This window comes from Peromyscus leucopus, chromosome 1 (assembly GCF_004664715.2).
Source record: "Peromyscus leucopus breed LL Stock chromosome 1, UCI_PerLeu_2.1, whole genome shotgun sequence".
Classification (NCBI taxonomy): Eukaryota; Metazoa; Chordata; class Mammalia; order Rodentia; family Cricetidae; genus Peromyscus; species Peromyscus leucopus.
Window position 1 is genome coordinate 74,730,865 of NC_051063.1, and position 15,938 is coordinate 74,746,802.

General features: G+C 46.9%; 1 long non-coding RNA gene across 1 annotated transcript; it reads right to left on the minus strand.

The window, feature by feature from the left end:
* Window positions 1-2,614: 2,614 nt before the first annotated feature.
* Window positions 2,615-12,713, minus strand: LOC119088855. Its single transcript, XR_005092591.1, has 2 exons — window positions 12,407-12,713; window positions 2,615-9,260 (listed from the first exon to the last, which is right to left on the minus strand). It is a non-coding gene; the product is annotated as an uncharacterized LOC119088855 (long non-coding RNA).
* Between the last annotated feature and the right edge of the window lie 3,225 nt (window positions 12,714-15,938).

Consider the following 15,938-nt stretch of genomic DNA (forward strand, 5'->3'; position numbering starts at 1 on the left):
GCAGTCAAGTATTTGACTAAGCTCATCCCTGCCCGGGACAACGTAGGGCTTTGTAGGAGGTTCTTTTCTCCATGGGAGGGGGAAGTGGACCCCTTAACTAATGACACCTGACTGGGATGCATCTGATGACCCATCTCCCACTCTGGGCACAGTGATGACCACAACACCAGGAACATGCTCCAGGCCCCAGGGGCCAGCAAAAGGGTGGGTGGTGCTGACCAGTAGGGTCTGGCTCCCATCTGAGAGATGTTAGGCATACGCCTGACTTCTGAGGTCACTGGGGGAATTAATTTAAGCTAAATATGCAAAGCAGATGTTGGAAAATATTTTTCTGTAAATAGTCAGATAATGACTATATTGAGCATTTTTTTGCGGGGGGGGGGAGGCAAAGGTGTCTTATCTCTGTTCTGATTACTGAACTCTATAGCCCAAACCCACCAGAGATGTTGTATAAATGATGGACGTGGCAGGTTCTAATAAAAATAAAATCACTGACTGAGACACTTGTGGCTCAATTTGGTCTGTGGGGCAAATCCCTAATACAGAGTTTCTAGGCTGAAATCTCGCACATAGATGGCACTAAGTATTATTATTATTATTAGCTGTGGTCATTTCTGTCACATTGCTACTCTACTCTTTTGCCGTTTCTGATCATGGGCAATCATGATTGATTAATGGGGCACAAGTAAAATGAAGTATATAGATGAATATATAAGAACAGAAATAATCAAGGTAGTAGAGCCAGGAAAGCCGGTGCCTACGGGAGGCTTCTGGTATGTGTACGCTGTGTGCTCTAGCAGGCTCTTTACTCACACTCATTTAAACCTCCCGCACACTCGATGCCTAGCCTAGTGTCACGGAAGAAAGTTAAGACGGGAAAGACCTTAGTAATCTGTCCCAAACATCTGGCTAGGGCTTAGAGCTGGGTGATGTGGCTTCAGAGCCCAGATAACATCTCTTATTGCCTGTAGGGTACTGTATTAGAAGACGTTATGTAATTTTATAACCAGGGTGCTGGTCCTCCCTTCAAGTTCAGTGACTTTCTGAGGGTTTAGGAACCTGCTATCACTCAGGTGAAGAGTTGGGTCTTGGGCTTCATGGTGTCCTGGGCTGGGGTGACTTCGTCTCTGAGGGTACTCAGCTCCCCATCCTTGGCTCTAATTACTGGCCAACATAGGAGATGTTTTTGGGCACAGCAAATGCCACCTGAGCACCTGGGTTGTTCTCATTACCTGCACTAATTACATGACTTCAGTGCTAAGGGTACCCGCTACATGGCTGATTACTGTTTCTCTACCCAACTAACACTGAAATTACTGGAGCCTGAAAGGGATCTGCTGGGAAAGAAGCAGCTCTTATGGGAGTGAAAGGATAATTTCATTTTTACTATGTATTACCTTCTTAAGCACAAACAACTTTGAGACGTCATTTCATTCTGGAATCTTCAGTACCAATGTCCCCCAATCTAAAATTTGGCAGAATTTGGTGATGGTAAAAATTTTCACTCCAAGTGAAATTTTTATTTCTCATGGATTTCTTGCCATCTTTCCATGGCTGGATGTTTTCTCCTCTGAATTTAGAGCCTATTTTCTTTGAAACATCTCTGTGGAGTCCGGAATGCGTGTGGAGCACAGAGGCCAGGGAACTGGCCTTGTTCCTCCCTAGAGGCTAAGGAAGTCAGAAGAGAAGCACAATAGTTTCTTGCAGGAGACGGGTTACCCCAGCCCTGGGAAAGGAGGGACAGGGTGACCTGGCTGGCAGTGAGCAGGGCAGGATGGCCTGATGGATCTTCCCACCCAGAATGTGTGATTCTGAGATCTGTGGGTGTGGCTCTCCGTGCCAGAAGCCCGCGGATGGAGCAGGATAACTATTTGGCTCTTTCCATCCTACTTGCGATCCACTGAGGCCTCCGGTTCTGTTGGTTCTTTAGCTGGGTGCATCCGGGGATGCATTTTTGTATGCTCCGTAGGTATTCTGTTTGGGGACACACACTCTGTTCTTTAGAAGCTGGATCTGGTCAACCTTCCCCCAGTGGGCTTATTTGGAAATGCCCAAGTCCTCAGTGCCACTCACTTGTCGTAGCTGGAGAGGGCAGCGGGCAGCAAGCCCAAAGCCCCCTGGCTTTTCCGGGTGGGTGTGCTCGCAGATGTGCGAGGTGGGGTCCTGGAAAGACATAGACACGGTTTCTGGGAGCACATCAATGCAGAGAGCAGGAAAGGGAGTACCCCGGATAAAAATAGCAGCTGACCTCCTGCCCTCATCATTAATGATTTCTCTGCCGACTGGAGTTCGGTGCTCCTAAGAGTAGCTGCCGCCCGCCGAGGACCATTACTCAACTGGAAAGAAACGGAGGCAAGCCGCCTGCCAGGTGGGATGTTCCAAGCCTGCCGCGCTAACCTTCTCCACATGTGAATAAGTGTTTACAGTTTTAAAGATGTGTTGAGTAATTGCACATGCGAGATATCTCCCCTTTAATGCACGCTGTATGTTCCAAAGCTTTCTACGTGAGAACACCCTGGTTGACAATGAACTTGTTTGCTTTCTCTGCAACGAGGTTTAAGGAGGTGCTGTGTGTGTTGAGATGTAATTGGTAGCACTTGTGTCTCTGTGGTTCTTTTTTTTTTAAGCTACTGAAAATTGCGGCCTTAATCCACTCTTTACTTCCCCGCATTGTGATGGAAGAGCCTCTGGGCTCTCCTCACATCAGAACAGACCTGTAAGCTTTCTTGCTTACTCTCAGACTTTCCCATAACATTCAGAATGCCCAAAACATCAATTCTCTTTAATATTCCCTCAATTTTTGAGATTTTGGATCACCTCGGGATAATACAATAATCGTTCTTTTCTACTTAAAAGAGTCATTGAAATTGCTCCGTTTAAACAGATGGGCCTCCCTGACCCTTGCTTTCTCTCCTTAATTACTCTTCTCTCTGTATTTTCATGGGAAAATCGCTGGTGTCACCCCGGAGAGACAGGCTGGGCATTTTAGGTTGCTTTTTTTTTTTTTTTTTTTTTTTTTTTTTTTTTAAGTGTTCTTTGTTTTCCTTCTGGCTTTCAGCAAACAGTTAAGATCCTTTCTTTGGCAGATCCTCCTGTTGCGTTAATGAAGATTTGTGTCAGCTGTGAGCAAGGCCTGCATTGGAGCACTAACACTTAGCTTTCAGGGGAGGTGCGGAAGGTGCCCAGCCTTGCAAATGGCTCTCCACCCATGTGCCGATGTCACCTGCTTGCTGACCCCTTGGCTGTCCCAGGATTGCCCCAGCTCAGCTGACAGAGGACCAGAACTTTATAGCCTTGCTGGCACCAATCAGTTCCAGGGCGGTGCTCTTCCAATGGGAAGCTCCTTTTACTTCAGTTTTTCAATTTTTCCCAGCTCGGTGCTTTGCCTTCCATATTACTTTCCTTGACCCGAAGAACAGCTTCAGGAAGGGAGGGCTCATTTGGGCTCACACTTTGCAGGCACTTCCCACTGTGGTGCTGAAGGCACAGTGGCAGGAACTTGAGGCGGCTGGCCACACATTGCATCTGCAGTCAGGACACATAAAGAGTGAACGATGGTGCCAGCTCACTTTTCTGATTTTATTCATTCGGAAGCCCTGGTCCATAGAATGGTGCCAGCTACATTTAGGGCGTGTCTTCCCAACCCGTTAGCCCAATTCAGAAACTCCCTCAAAGTCACACCCAGAGGCTTGTCTCCTAGGTGAGTCTAGATCCAGTCAAGTTGACAGTCAGCACTAACCATTACAGCATTTGAGGGAGAGACTGCAGGGTAGAGAGACCCAGGAGCCTGTAAGCTCCTTCCTGATGGCCTAAAAAGTTTTTCTTTGTTCCGGACGGTCTGCTTAAGCCACCTTTATGCCTTCTCGCCAGCCTTCTGTGAGGTTGGGTAGGTGTATGCCCACCGGGGAGATGTGTGCTCATATAGGGATTGGCCTTGCGAGATGTGGGACATGAATTGTATTCAAAGGAGAAGTAAAGTCATAATGTTCCTTGCTTCCTCTCTAAACCTGTGCCATGGGACTACACTGTCTCTCCCATCTAAGCCAGCAGAGGGTCTGTAGTCAGTCATCGGAGGACAAGAATGTTGGAGCATCGTTCATTTGACAGCAGGCATTGAGTGTCCCAGGGATGATAGTTTTATATATCTCATGGTAACTCAAGTCCTCCTGGGCTACCTGCTTGTGAAGGAGATGATGAAGCATGGGTGTTCTCATCAGTTCTGAGAAGTACTGTAGATGGGTCTTCCTCACCCAGGGGCTCTGTAGACAGGAACAGCTTGGGGGCAGGTGAATACAGGAGGCGCTTGGGCTCAGAATTTAAGAGAGGGACTAGGAGTGTGACTGGGGCCCAAAGAAGAGTGGGTGGATATCAAATTCCAGATTTGCATTGTTGTACAACTTGGAAAGACATGAGCAAACATCTATTCACCCTAAATAGAGTGATAACAGCGGGCTAAAAAGAAATTATACCTACATCAGTTAGCCGGGGACTTTATTAGAGTTATAGGGTGAGGAGTTACTTAGAAGAGTATGGATGACTTAAAGACAGCTGCATCATCAAAAAGTCCACTCCACCGAAGGTGACCCATGAAATCTGTATTCCTGGAGCTCCCTCCATGACTTGCAAGCAGCTAGGTTGGCCAGAGACTCTCCTCAGTAATTATTGCTGCTTGTAGGAGGGGGTCTTGTGAATCTTGTAAGTTTCAGGAGTTTCCTGGGAATTGTGAATTTGTTTACTTTCTGAGTCTTAAGGGAAGCTTCATTTCAGAAGAAATAGCTATACAATATCCAGGTCTGCTAGAGCTCCTTAAATCCATCATGGACTATCAAGATTGGTCCTGAAAAATGAGACAATTGTAAGCTTAAAGTTCATGGCCAATTTAACACATTTATTCATTCATTCATCCATTGTCTTTGTAGAGCATGTGCCATGTGACCAAGCGTTTTAGGACCATTCAGCCAAGTTGATGGAGTTTCTGTTCTAGAGTTTACAGGTTAATGGAAGAAATACTGAACTACTTATTGGGTGCACTGATCTAGGGAAATGCTATCAGAAATGCTATAAATAAAGGAGAAAAGACTATGGTATGATCAGGAAGTCTAATTTAAGAAGACTTTTAAGGAGGTCTCTCTGGTATTTCCACAGTAGACTTCAGTGAGTTTGGTTGGTGGAAGAAGATTCTATGGACAGCAATAGGCATAATGGATCTGTGTCCTGTAGAATGATGTCCTTAGAATCTGGGAACACCTTTACTTATATACAAAAAGGGACTTTGCAGATTATGGCTGTGAGACCTTGCCCTCTGCTATTGGGATAAGGTTGAGATGAGCACAGGAACCTTCAGAAGCAGAGAACCTTCCCCAGCCACTATCAGAGAAAGATGTAATGATAGATGAAGGGTCAGATCTGTGATATCTGAGGCTGGAGGAGAGGTACACACCCCTCGCTGTAGAGTGAAGTTCTGGGACACTGAAAGATGAGGAGACAGATTTCTCCTATAGAGTTCAGAAAGGATCTTAGACCTGCTGGCACCTGGATTTGACCTAATGAGGCTCATATGGGTTTTGGACCTGTATGCTTAGATAACATCTGCACTCTTTTAAGCTATTAGGTTTGCAGTAATTTGTAAATTCAACAAAGACCTAATAAGAGCTTAAAGCAGAAGAAAGCTGGGTGCAGTTTCAGAAGCCTGCAGGTGATGTCTAGGGCCAGAGTATGACTTGGGAGACAACTCCCCAGTGTTTTAAGTGACGCAGCTAGCGCAGTGGGGACCGAATAGCCTGCTTTGGATGGGAAGAGGCGAGCATGGAACGGGAGTCTGGAAGACCATGTTGGAGCCCTCACAAAAGATAAAGGGAGTGTGGCTTAGGGAGTCGACAATGAGAAAAATTCCGGGTTTGACTCTGAGAGCTGTGATGAGGTAGATGGAATCAGACATAACTGATGAGTATAGCGGGGAGACCAGGGACATGTGGGATCAGTGGTGGAGCCCAGGTTTCTGGTGGGAGTAGTGGTTGACAGCAAAGGTCTTCCAAAGCTAGAAGACTGTCTGCAAAGTCCACCCTACCCAGGATGCAGAGGTAGCCCTGCTCACCCCTCAGCATTGATTTTAAGAAACGATTGGCACTTCAGAAGCTAATGATGGCAAGGCTTTGGCTATGGTTCTTTGATGTTATGAGTGGAAGAAAAACCCATTCAAGGTGTCTGAAGTCCAATGTTAACTTATGTTTACTTTTAAGCCAATAGACAAGAGTACATTTAGCTTTACTGGGGGCTCAGGCCATGTCACAAGGTTTATATGAAAGACTGGACTCCTTTGTGGGTCTCTGTTCACTAACTCTATATGCCACAGCCCTTTGGGGCCAATAACGCCCAGTAAAACTGTGATGATTCCTTCTGTGAACCAGCCCAGCACCATCTCTGCTTCTAGTGACACTTTGAAATGAGACAAGGGAGGGGACTGCATGGCCTGGCTCAGGTCAGAAGCTCAACTCATTCAGTGTGCTTGGGAGAGAATAACAGGCACATATCTGCTGGGAAACAAGGGAACTGTACATCTCCAGATACAGCTTTTAATACAGTGTACTGCTTCTTCAATAAATAAATGCTGGTCAGCACATATCCCCAAGTGGAAGCCGGAGGTGCTGCTGGGAATCGTAAGCATAGACATTGAGCACTCTTTCCAAACATCCCCAACCACTACAGACTCTACTGAGTTACAGCAGAAGTGTACCAAGACTAACACTCTCTGACCCTTACTCCAGTGAGGCTGGGAAGAAAGGCTGGGAGAACTGGCTGATGGCAGAATGGATGACTGGCTGCTTAGATTGTCCATGTATACTGTTTGTAACCACTGAGTTTGGGGCAGCAGAATGTGCTGAGGGCACCACTGGTCCAAGTGGAGGGGTGAACACATCTTCACAAAAGGATCATTGACTAGGTGGCCCCTGCATGTTTCCTTGAAGAGTGTGGTCCCTGTGGCTGAGGTTGCTTCCTCCCCAGCAACCCCCATCCCCATGTAGACATCTCATCTTCCAACTATGGGACTGGAGTGTTTATATATTCCTGTCCAGCAGGAGATAGATGCTTTATGTGATGGAGCCCATGGGTGATTGAGGCCCACAGCAGATGTTGGCTTGCTCCCCACCCCAACACACAAAGTCTCTGGTGTACCTGCAATAATGGTTTATCTCTGCAAACCAATCATTCACCCTCCTCATCTGAAGTTGGTCTGTGACTGGGGTATGCTTGTCCCATTGTATGGTAGGCTGGGATGCTGGGGTTCTGACAGGTGTTGGGGGCTGGAAAATATTCCTTTATACTCAGAAGGTTACAGCATTGTTTCTTAGAGGTCCCCAGTGGGTAGTGGTGCGTTAGCAAAGATCCTCGATTATATAACCAGATCCCTGTCCACCCTGACAGTTGAGAAGGGTAATACTCTAAGTGTGGCCTTCTCTAAGGGCACTTTACTCCATCTAGGTTGGTGCTCCAAGAACCAGCACCCTTTGACCCTAACTCCTGGTCTCCCGTCTCTCTGCCCTGGCCATCCTGGTCTCCAGGGATCTGAGAGTGCAAGAATCGTGCCCTCTGCCTGCCTCTCTAGGCTGGTTCTACATTTGTTCAGACAGGGCACTCTGGCTCCAGCAGGCCTGTTCAATTAGAACCAAATGTTGACATCACACTGTAAGACTCTCGCTTGGGTGATGGGTTAAGCAGATGGACAAATAGACTGTACACTTTCTCCCCTGCAGCATTTCCTTCACAACTCGCTCATCTGCTGCTCCCATATTCACACCCCAGAGCACTCACTATCTAGGCTGCTCTGCAGGAGGACCCTTAAAAATAGCGTTTCTAAGATGAAACAATGTCCCTTGTTTGGAAATAAGCAGCGCTTATAAAATATGTTCCTGTGTTTTCCTGGATCAGGGAACAATGTGGAGTCTGGGGACTTATTTACAATGAAGAAATTGTTTTTGCAAATAGTGAAATGGAAGGATTGTTTTTGGAGAGCTGAGTAAAGGAGCTATTGTTTTTTTAGTAATTGCGAGCACAGGCTGGAAAAGGGTGATTTTACAGAGAACAGAGGCTCAGAGAACGTGACCGTCCATTTCTTTGGGACAGGCTAGCTAGGAAGAAAACATCAGACCCTGTGTTCTCCCCTCCCCATCTTTCCCAAACTTACTTCATCTTTTCTGCTCCAGCCCTCACCAACGAGCACACATTGGCGGTCCTCCCATCACTGTCCCCCAACCCAGGCTTACCTTACACTGGCCCCTCCAAAGCCCAGCAGCGGGCTGTGAAACTTTCCTTATCTCCACCAAGGCTTTGCTTCCAAGGAGCTCTCGGCACGTAGACAGAATGTCTCATTCGCCCAAGCCTGTGACCCATAGGAGGACAGACTATCTCAGGCTTTGTCACATGGAAATGGCAGCCGAATCCAAGGTCTTTCCATCGCCAGCATCACATTGTAGGAACCTCCCTGGGTGGCAATACCAGGGCCCAGAGAGGGTATGCTTAGCAGTAAAACCTCACTCGTGAGAAGCAACAGCAAGTGCGTGTCTGCCTTTGGGAAGGTATGTCCACACTCACCCAAGGCTAGCTGTCACCTTCCTGCCCCTATGCTTTAAGAAACAAAGAGATGAACTTTAGTTATTCATCATATAAGTGAAAGAAGGGGCTTAAATATTTGCCTAAAATATTTGTTCCATGAATATCATTCTAACCCTTGAGATGCTGAAGACTTTTCTGTCTTCCTTGAGTGGATGTGGAGTGGAAATATCTCTAGAATGTATGTGAACTTCCTGAGAGACACACTATGGAAACCACTAAAGCTGAGACATCGGTGGCCTGCCCTTAGAGACCTGTGCAAAGCATGGACATGAGAAGCAGCTGGTGAGGCAGATGTGTGTCTTATATTAGGTGTAGCCCTGACCATCGCCCCTGTTTCCTTACATGCTTTGTATTGAAAGTCGCTGAGGCTCCCACTCAAGAGTGCTCTGTAGTTGGCATGTGTCTGTCCCACTCTAGGCCAGGCTAGATGTTAGGTAGGAAACACTCAGGGGATGAGCAGCTCTCCGAGGCTTCTGGACAATGTCGAATCCCAGAGGTCCTCAGCAGGAATATAGGTGAAAAAAGGGGATCATCTCTCAGGAAATGAGCACCAGTAGTCCCTGAATTCATTTTCTGTACCCATTCTGGGGCTGTAAACATTCCCGGTATAGCTGAATCCAAGATATTGGCCAATGGCATTGAATTCAGGTCTGGGAAAGACACAAACATACCTGATTCTTTGGAGTAAGTTCCAGTGGCTCCTACACATCCCTGGCAGGAGGTTGGAGGTCCAGTTCCCCCAGGTGACCTTCTCTTCCCTGCCTCAATTCCCATGACCTTGCCAGAGCTTCCCAGGATCCTCTCAAATAACACTGTGAGCTAGACACTTGTTTCTATACCACACAGGCAAAAACTGAAGAAGACAGGCATGGGGAATAGTGGAGCAACCGGGGGACTCTGCTTGGTTTGGTCTGCACATACATTTTATTCTTATTTTTCAAGGTTAACTTGGTAACCTTGGACTCACATCTGCATGCCCCATGTACACACCCCTCTCCTAACAATGTACTCGGTAACCTTGGACCCACATCTGCATGCCCCATGTACATACCCCTCTCCTAACAATGCACTCGGTAACCTTAGACCCACATCTGCATGCCCCATGTACACACCCCTCTCCTAACAATGCACCTGGCAAACTAGGACCCCACCTATACCAAGCTATGAGAATACTCCATTCCAAACAATTGAATACGTTTCTCCTCCCCTGCCAATAAACACAGAAAGTTTTCTATTCAAATGCATTGCCCGATATATTTAAGTAGAAAAATAAGGAGGCCAATCTTGCCTAAACTAGTTTTGTGTATATGTGCACTAAGGCAAACTCTTGTCTAAAGAAACCTTTAGGGAGAGCCCCTATTTACCACCTTATACCTATGTATAACTGGCCCTGCATAGGTCAAAACCAGATGCATTTTGGGAAGAGACATGCCCAATAGAGAAAGGGTTATATAATCCACCTGTCAATTAAAATAGAGAACAACTCCATTACTCCCCTTTTGTAACATTCCCTCCTTCCTTTCCAGACACTGGTAGAGAAGCCTCAGGCAATAACCCGGGGCCCTTGAGTCCCCTCACCTATGTGGCCCCTATCACTCCTGACAGCCGTTATGATCTGTACTATTGATTTGCTTTAAATAGTTCCCCTGCTACTTCACAATCTCTGTGCTCTTCTTCAGTTTATTGATTAAGGCGGCAAGAACCTGGAAACACCTGTCCAGATGTGGACCACCAGTTAGAGCACTAGGCATTCTCCCAAGCTATTTTCTTTAGAAAGAGTGGTCTCCAGTTCCCAGTGAATGGGGTAGCATGAGGTCCTGAGGGTCTCTGGCCTGTCCTTCAGCACCCCTCACTCCTGAACCAGTGTTCCCTTGGATTTACCCACAACTGCCATCGTTCTGGTTTGGCTCCTGAGTTGCCTGCTCCTGGCATCACTTCTGGTTGTACTTCTCATTCCCTCCATCATTTCTTCAGGCTTAATTTATGCCCAGCCTTCCCTGAATGCAGTTCCTAGTCTCTTGGGGCAGAACCAACTCATTCCTTATTTCATTGAATTGTTGGATCTTGAACACAACATTTGCCAACTCCTGGCTTGTACAAATTTAGCTTGTGTCTGTGTCCTTTCCTATATCCTGGTATCCTGAAGAACAAGGGGCAGGATCTGAACAGAGACCCTCTACCAACCTTGCTGTGTCTTGATAATAGACACTTGCTGTGATAAATTGACCCAGCACCAGTGTGGTGGTGAGTTTTAATCGTCAACCTGACAATCTGGAGTCACTTGGAACCTCTGGGAATGACTGTGAGGAACTACCTCAGTTATGTTAATTGACGTGGGGGGACCCGTCCCCCCTGGGCAACACCATTCCCTGGGCTGAATAACATAGAGCTGAGCACTGGCTTGTATTCCACGGCTCTCTACTCTTGACTGTGGATGGAATGGAACCAGTAACTCTCAAGTTCCTGCCACTGTGAACTCCCTGCCAGGACAGACTGTAACTTGGAACTGGGAGCCCAGTCATGTGTTTCTCCCTTAAGCTGCCTTTGTCAGAGTATTTTATCACAGCCACAGGAAAAGAAGCCAAGCAAGCCATCCAGAGTTTTGTTTTGGTTTTTTGTCGTTTGTTTTTCTATGTTTCAGTTTTACGTTCCCGTAACTGGCAGCCATGAGCATTCTGGCTGGCACAGTCACAGGGGCACGGCCAGGGTAAGCAGGTCAAGGAGGTGCCTTTTGCTTTCTGCCCAAAGTGGAAAAATACTAAGGGCTAAGGAAAACGTTCCAGTTCTCCTCCAAGTATGTGCTAGGAAGCAGAACAGGTGATAGCATCAGGACACCCACATCTCCCTCTGATGAGCTGGCCAGGTCACCTGGTGGCCACCGCAGCCCTGCAAGCACCCCCTGATGGGCAGGATGCTGGTGATAGTCACTGCTTCTCCGGTTGTATCACCTCAGGTGCATCCAGGACCTGGAGCTCCCCGGGGATCAAGAAGCTTTGTCTGAACAGTGTGGGCCGGGACTTGGTAGTCTCTCTCTGTCAGGTGAAGAGATTTGAAAAGGCCATTTGACGCCCCAAACATTAGCTTCCCCTTCTGCAAAATGGGAATAATTGGCTAGTCCCTGTCCTTTAGGATTTAGGGCTTCAAATGAGGTTTTTATTTTTTTTTTTAATATATGGAGGGTTTTCATATCTGGTACAGGAAAGAACCAGATATACCAGTTATTATTAAAATCAAACATTGGCCAGGCTCTGTGCTAAGTTTCAAGAAGAATGATTTGGACAAGATGCAGCTCTCACCCTTAGGAATGAACAGGGGAAATGTACCTGAAATTGCATTTCAGCTAGGATGCTAAGGATCTGAGGGTGAGGAGTCTCAAGAGCCAGGGACCGGTCTGGAATTCCTCTGACTTCTGATAAACCATACTTGTCTAGTCCAAATTCTGCCCTTTGCTGTTCCCTCTATGACATAGTGGAGGCGACAGGTGGGGGTCACCGACCATGACAGGGAAGTTGGGGGAGTGGAAACAAGGGGGGTCTGGGACCATCCTCCACTGGAAGCCCTGCTCCTGAAGACAGGAAGAGGGGGTCAGGCAACCCCCTGAACTGTCTTAACCCCTCCACAACTCCATGGATTACTGCCGGCTCCTTTAAAGAACATTCTTAGTCAGGTGAATCCTTGGGCTTTTGCCACCAATTTAAGTTCCTTGATTTGCACAATCCAGGAAATAAATCATAAAATGGGAACTTCCTTAGTCAACTTCTACTGTCTCTTGGAAAAAAAAATGCTTTTTACCAACCTTTTAACAGCTAATGATTTGATGGTTTGCAAGTGAAGGAATCTTCTTCCCTGAGGTTCTTGGCCACATCAGGAGATGCTCACACCCATGGAGAGGAGGCATGCCACTGGCATCTCTTGAGTGGAGGCCAGCAAGGCCAGGCTTCCGAATGTTCCATGATGCAGAAGACACACCTCACTGTGAAGGATCGTGTATCCCAAGATGGAGATCCCACTGCATTTGAGAAGCTAAGAGAGGACTGGGGAGATGGCTCAATGTTTAAGAGCACTGACTGTTCTTCCAAAGGACCCGGGTTCAATTCCTAGTACCCACATGGCAGCTCACAACTGTCTGTCCAAGATTTGACACCCTCACACAGACAGACTCATGGCCAAGACACCAGTTCACATAAAAATAAATAAATAAATAGAAAGAAAGAAAGAAAGAAAGAAAGAAAAACAAAAAATAAATAAATAGAAACCAAGAGAACAAGGATAGGAGGGTTGCATGTTGGTGTGTGAGAGAAATAGTGAGATATGTAGGTTGCCTGTGAAGAAAGCTTCACTTCTCAAAGACCAGAGAAGGTAAAGAAGTGGGACATTACCATGCCACACTCCATTACAGTAGGATCAGACCTACTGGTCTACCAAATTCACTGGTACAAATTATGTTTAGTTTCTAATTGGGGTGGCTGAGAAACACAGGCCTATGAAATCAATGAAGATTGCATCAGGCTGGCCAGATGACACTCATGGGCCCCAGAGGCCGTGTGGAAATGGCTCCTGGTGAGTGGGGGAAATCTAGGCTTCAGCTTTTCTAACAAATCAGTCCTTGGGCTGGGGAGATGGTTCACTGGGTAAAGTGTTTGCTTTGTGAGCAAAGGAACTGGCTTTGGATCTCCAAGCACTCACATAAAAGCTAGACATAGCAGCATGCGCCTGTAACCTTGGTGCCTGGGTTGGGGGTGGAAGCAAATAGACCCTGGGAGCTCACTGTAAGTGAGAGACTCAGCCTCAAAAAAGGGACAGAGAGCAATGAAGGAAGGCACTCAACAGTTTTGACCTCTGAGCTCCTCCCACCTACAGAACACACACACACACACACACACACACACACACACACACACACACACACACACACACAATGAGAGAGGGGATAATAATAATAATAATATAAAATAGAACGGTGTGGGAGGAGGAGCAATGGGAAGATCCTAGAATGATCCAGAGCCTCCCACCCTCCTACTGTAATGAACAAACAGTTAAAAATAAACAGGACATCGCCCTCATGGTGGTCATGGACACTGCTAATTGCCCTGGTGATGCATTAGTGAGCATCTGGAAGGAAGGCATGCTGCCCAGCCTTGGACATCCAGCCATCAAGACTTTGTAGTGGCTGCAGTAAAACATCTGTTTCTTGGGCTCTGTGGTCCCAGGCAGTCTGGGCCACCACTTCTGAGTAACACTTACAGAACAAGTGGCCTGGGGGCCTTTGCCCCTTTTAGAGATCTGGCAATCACACTCACTTTGCAGTGTTGAGCGTTCACAGAGTGTCGGATGCTGTGCAGACTTCTCATCAAGATGGGTCTATTGGAATCACTATTTATTTTAAACCTCTCTTGTTTGCAGACAGCCCTTGTATGCCCAGCTGCAAAGACTCTGAAGTCCACTGTCCAGCTGTAGGGCATTTCCAGTAGAGATAGTGCAGGCAGGATGTAACCCAAGAGGCTATGACTCCAAATGGGGAACATCCTTCCAGAGCATCAAAGAGGCCCTGGACATAGTTCAAGGCAACCGACCCCAGACAAAGCCCCAGGTCACCTAGATATTTGGATAGAGCCTAGGAAACAGTGCACGGCTCCATTGGATGACTCCGGCTTTCATCCAGCCTGATCACCAGATGAGTGGGGGCATCATCTCTTCTTTTGATCATCCATTTAATTGTTTTAATACTCCTGGAATAACTCTTTTTATTTTTATTTTTGAGATAGGTTTTATGTAGCCTAAACTGGCCTTGAATTCCTTATGTAGCTAAGGATGACCTTTAACTTTTGATACTCTTGCCTATACTTCCTAAGTGCTAGGATTAAAGTGTTCCACCACACCTGGTTTGTGTGGTGCTAGGGATGGACTTGGGGCTTCGTGCATATCAGGTTATTTTTCCTTTGCTGTGATAAAATGTGGTGATATATTGTGTACCCTAATAAAATTTGCCTGAAGATCAGAGACACAAAGGAACAAGCCACTGCCACGTCTTACCTCAGCCAATAAGCCTCTAGCCAAATGAGCTTCCTCAGCCAAAAGGCCTCTAGTTCCTGTCTCCTCACGCCTTATATACCTTTCTCCACCCAGCCATTACAGGTGTGTGTGCTTCCCAGTACTGGGATTAAAGGTGTGTGTCACCACTTCCTGGCTGTGTTTCCTCTCCTAGAATGAGTCAATCTCATGTAGTCCAGGGTGGCTTTGAACTCACAGAGATCCAGACAGATCTCTGCCTCCTGAGTGCTGGGATTAAAGGTGTATGCCACCACTGCCCGGCCTCTATGTTTAATCTAGTGGCTTGTTCTGTTCTCTGATCTTCAGGTAATTTTTATTAGGGTACACAATATATCACCACAATATTATGACCAAGGTTGTTTGGGGCTCACAGTTCCAGGGGGATGAAAGTCCATCACCATCACGTTGGAAGCATGGCAGCAGGCCGATATAGTGCTTGGAGCAGTAGCTAAGAGCTCACATCTTGAAGTGCAAACCGGAAGCAAAGAGAACAAACTCTTTAAGCCTCCAAACCCACTTCATCCAGCAAGGCCACTTCTTCTAAGCCTCAAAAAAAGGAGGGGGCTGCTAACTGAAGACCAACCATTCCAAGTCTATTCAAACCACCAAATCAGGCAAGCAGTCTACAAACTGAGCCACACCCCTAGCCCAAGCATCTATCATTTCTTGAGTATCTGGGAGGGCTGGATCCCTGAAAGGCTGGCACTGAGAAAGGGTGGGAGGAGATGAGGTGTACACCCCCTCTCCAGGAGCCTTGGGCTAGGTGTGGGCCACGGGCTGTGCTTCCTTGTGAAGTGCAGTTCAAGAGCATGGTAGAGGTGCTAGAAATGGCCCTGGCTGACAGGGAGGTGAAGTGCTCGGCAGGAGCTGGGCATTGTGTTGATTTTCTTGGCTCCTCCACACACCATATGACTCAACAGAAATGGATGTGGAACAAGCAGAGAGAGATTAAACTATGCTGGAGGTCTGATAGTTCACTGGTTGGACTGGTGGACAACTCCAAAGAGTCTCCTGGTGAGGTTGGTCATGCCCAGGATAAACTGCTAGGTCAGTTCTCATATGCAGAGCCAATCCAGACCACTCAAGTGCTGTTGAAAGAGAAGTCTAAGGAAGAATCTGTCTGAGATAGGAAGTGTTCTGGTTGCTTATTGCTGGAATCCGGGGAGCCTTCAAAGGGAGGAGTATGGAAGTGTGTGGTATACCTTCACCAAACCAGGCAAAACCACAACCTTTCTGTGGTGGTTAGAATAGGTATGGCCCCCATAGACCCATGTGTT